The following is a 4,861-nucleotide window of genomic DNA, read 5'->3' as shown; positions in this document are numbered from 1 at the left end:
TGAACGAGATAATCACCTCATTTCTGCTCTCACTTCCGCATGACACCCAGGGGAAGGCGTATGGCGTGTTTCTACAGTCATAAGTGACATGCCCTTTTATAGACAAGCTCTTGAAGAGAGACCTCGATTTTGGAAATCTCACTTCCGGATAGGAAATGGGCTGTAAAAAGAGTTCTGTTTCACTTAGAGAAATAATTAGAACTGTTTTAGAAACTAGAGAGTGTTTTCTATCCAATATTAATAATAATATGCATATTGTACGAGCAAGAATTGAGTAGGAGGCCGTTTTAAATTTTGAACGATTTTCCCCAAAAGTGTAAACTCCACCCCTAATCCTAAAGAGGTTAACGAGGATCCATTGGAGGGCAAGTCTGGTGCCAGCAGCCGCGGTAATTCCAGCTCCAATAGCGTATCTTAAAGTTGCTCCAGTTAAAAAGCTCGTAGTTGGACCTCGGGATCGAGCTTGCGGTCCGCCGCGAGGCGAGCTACCGCCTGTCCCAGCCCCTGCCTCTCGGCGCCCCCTCGATGCTCTTAACTGAGTGTCCCGCGGGGTCCGAAGCGTTTACTTTGAAAACATTAGAGTGTTCAAAGCAGGCCTGGTCGCCTGAATACCGCAGCTAGGAATAATGGAATAGGACTCCGGTTCTATTTTGTGGGTTTTTCTTCTGAACTGGGGCCATGATTAACTTTTTCTCAATAGGGGGGGCGCTATTTCCACTTTGTAAAAAATCGTTCCCAAATTAAACTGCCTCGTACTCAATTCTTGCTAGTACAATATGCATATTATTATTACTATTGGATAGAAAACACTCTCTAGTTTCTAAAACCGTTTGAATTATATCTGTGAGTAAAACAGAACTCATTTTGCAGCAAACTTCCTGTCAGGAAGTGAGAAATCTGAAATCGAGGGCTCTGTTCCAGGGTCAGTTTATTAATTTGCATGGAATCTATGGGTCTACATGCACTGCATACGCCTTCCACTAGATGTCAGTAGGCAGTGAGAGTTGGAATGGGGTGTCTAGCTAGATCTGAGGCCGAACAAGACCTCTTGAAACCGTGGGTCTGGTCTTTTCACCGTTTGGCTTGACGCAAGAGGGACCTCTGCATTGCGTTCAGAAAAGCTTTCGTTTTAGAAGTTAGATATATCCGGCTCTGATTTTATTTGATATATGTGTTAAAACTTCTTGTCAATAGGGGGAGCTGTTAGCACTATTTTTTTCTTGGTGTTCCCAAATTAAACTGCCTCGTACTCAATTCTTGCTCGTACAATATGCATATTATTATTACTATTGGATAGAAAACACTCTCTACTTTCTAAAACCATTTGAATTATGTCTGTAAGTGAAACAGAACTGGACTTAGAGCAATTTCCCTATGTGGAGTTGAGAATGCAGATTTTTCCAAACCTGTTCTCAGACCTGTGTATAACTTTGCCTGTCTTCTATTGTTTGAGATGCACTGCATACGCCTTCCCCTGGGTGTCAGCGAATAGAGGGCCTTGAAATGGAGTCTCTACGCAGTTCAGAAAGTCTATAAATTGATTGGAATCGAGGTGTCCCTTCTTTTGCTTCTTCGCGCTGACGCACTAAGGACATTGGGATGTCGTTTTAGAAGCTCCCGTTTTAGCTTCTAGTTATATCCGGCTCTGTTTTTATTCGATATAGGCTTTAAAGACATCATAATCTTGTTATTTTAAACCGATTTATATCAGTTTATGTCAGTATATTGCGATTTTCGGGCATTTCATTTTCTGCCGTTGTATTGAGTTGGGTATCTCTCTCTCGCATGCCATTGCGTACTGCTAATTGCAACGTGGAAGAAAACATTCTCCAACCCAGCAACGATTCTTTTGGTCAAAGGACACCTTTCCCAAGATTCTGATGGGAGTTCAGCTAATAGTAAGAACTATTTATGCTGATAATTCGTTGTTCTGTTGAAAAAGTAAAATGCATAAGACGCCATTATTTGCCGTGTAGACTTGCGTTATCGCACCCTGTATTGCACCCTGTATTGCACAGTAACGTTAATTTTAAAAATGTAATTCAGCGATTGCATTAAGAACTAATTTGTCTTTCAATTGCTGTCCAACCTGTATTTTTTTTGTCAAGTTTATGAATAGTTTTCGATAAGAATAGGTGTCTTTCCAAGATGGCGCCGGACAGATTGCTTGAGTATTTGGACACTATTTCCATTGTATAAGCACGATTTGTGCCGCTAAATATGCACATTTTCGAACAAACTCTATATGCATTGTGTAATATGATGTTACAGGACTGTCATCTGAAGAATTCTGAGAAGGTTAGTGAAAATTAATATATTTTGGTGGTGAATACGTTATCGCTATGTTTGGCTGGAATCAATGCTGTTGTGTGGTTTGCTACTGTGCTAAGCTAATATAACGCTATATTGTGTTTTCGCTGTAAAACACTTAGAAAATCTGAAATATTGTCTGGATTCACAAGATCTGTGTCTTTCAATTGCTGTACGCTGTGTATTTTTAAGAAATGTTTTATGATGAGTAATTCGGTAATACACGTTGCTCTCTGTAGTTATTCTAGTCGAGTTGTGATGATGGCTGCAATGGTAAACTATGATTTATACCTGAAATATGCACATTTTTCTAACAAAACATATGCTATACAATAAATATGTTATCAGACTGTCATCTGATGAAGTTGTTTCTTGGTTAGTGGCTATTTATATCTTTATTTGGTCGAATTTGTGATAGCTACTGATGGAGTAAAAAACTGGTGGAGTAAAAAAATGGTGTCTTTTGCTAACGTGGTTAGCTAATAGATTTACATATTGTGTCTTCCCTGTAAAACATTTTAAAAATCAGAAATGATGGCTTGATTACCAAGATGTGTATCTTTCATCTGGTGTCTTGGACTTGTGATTTAATGATATTTAGATGCTACTATTTACTTGTGACGCTATGCTAGCCTATGCTAGTCAGCTTTTTTACTGGTGGGGGTGCTCCCGGACCCGGGTTTCTGAGGAAGTAGAGGTTAAAAACATCATAAACTAGTTATATTAATAACCTGTTATGGCTGCAAGGGGCAGTATTGAGTAGCCAGTTAAATCGTGCCCATTTCAAACGGCCTCGTACTCAATTCTTGCTCGTACAATATGCATATTATTATTACTATTGGATAGAAAACACTCTCTAGTTTCTAAAACCGTTTGAATTATTTCTCTGAGTGAAACAGAAGTCATTCTGCAGCACACTTCCTGACCAGGAAGTGGAATGTCAGAAATCGATGCTCTGTTCAACTTCATGCCTATACATGGGTGTGATACGTAAGAGTCTACATACACTTCATACACCTTCCCCTGGTTGTCAAGAGGCGGTGAGAGAAAAAATTTCGTGTTTATCTTGGTCTGAGGTGGAATTAAAGCTCTTTGTTTGACGTGACCGTCCATTTCCTGTTTCTGGAGCGCGCGAAAGAGGACATGAATTTGCCTTCTGTTTTGCTCTCGTTATGGACGACTAACATCTCCGTCTTAGATTTTATTTGATACATGTGACCATATTATCGTAACGTATGTTTTTTCAATATAGTTTAATCAGATTATTGAAATATTTTCGGGAGTTTTGCCGTGTTCCGTTCTCTGACTTTGTTGACGTTGGAGTGATCCGTGCCACTTGGCAAGTGCCCATGCTAAATGAAGAGGGATATTTGCCGTTCCAGATCAAAACAACGACTGTCCTGGACAAAGGACACCTTGTCCAACATTCTGACGGAAGATCACCAAAAGTAAGAAACATTTTATGATGCTATTTCTAATATCTGTCGTGCATGTGAACTGGTCGTGGGCGCCCAAGTGTTTCTGGCTATTGTGGCTACGCTAATATAACGCTACATTTTGTTTTCGCTGTAAAACATTTAATAAATCTGAAATATTGTCTGGAATCACAAGATGCCTGTCTTTCAATTGCTGTACACTATGTCTTTTTCAGAAATGTTTTATGATGAGTAATTAGGTATTTGACGTTGGTGTCTGTAAATATTATGGCTGCTTTCGGTGCAATTTCTGATTGTAGCTGAAATGTAAACATAATTTATACCTGAAATATGCAAATTTTTCGAACAAAACATATGCTATACAATAAATATGTTATCAGACTGTCATCTGATGAAGTTGTTTCTTGGTTAGTGGCTATTTATATCTTTATTTGGTCGAATTTGTGATAGCTACTGATGGAGTAAAAAACTGATGGAGTAAGAATAGTGGTGTCTTTTGCTAACGTGGTTAGCTAATAGATTTACATATTGTGTCTTCCCTGTAAAACATTTTAAAAATTGGACATGTTGGCTTGATTCACAAGATGTGTACCTTTCATCTGGTGTCTTGGACTTGTTAATGTGTGAAAGTTAAATATTTAAAAAAAATATCTTTTGAATTTCGCGCCCTGCACTTGAGCTGGATGTTGTCATAAGTGTACCGGTGTCGGGCTGCACCCCAAACAGGTTAAACCGACTTATATCAGTTTATATCAGTTGATTGCGATTTTCGATATTTTGTTTGTTATGTGTTCTGGTGAGTTGGGCACTTCCGTGCCGCATGGCCAGCTTTGTTAGCTAAATCGACAGATGAAGACGACATTCTACAACCGAACAACGATTATTCTGGAAAAAGGACACCTTGTACAAGATTCTGATGGAAGCTCATCAAATAGTAGGAACCATTTATGATATTATTTCGTATTTCTGTCGAAAATGTTTAGACTATATTCCCCCCAGATTTCGCTGTCTCGCTATAACGTAAGCTGTATGTCGTACTATGGTTATTTTTAAAAATCTAACACAGCGGTTGCATTAAGAACTAGTGTATCTTTCATTTGCTGTCCAACCTGTAT

This window comes from Salvelinus namaycush, unplaced genomic scaffold, assembly GCF_016432855.1.
Source record: "Salvelinus namaycush isolate Seneca unplaced genomic scaffold, SaNama_1.0 Scaffold481, whole genome shotgun sequence".
Taxonomy (NCBI): Eukaryota; Metazoa; Chordata; class Actinopteri; order Salmoniformes; family Salmonidae; genus Salvelinus; species Salvelinus namaycush.
This window is presented reverse-complemented; position numbering follows the sequence as displayed.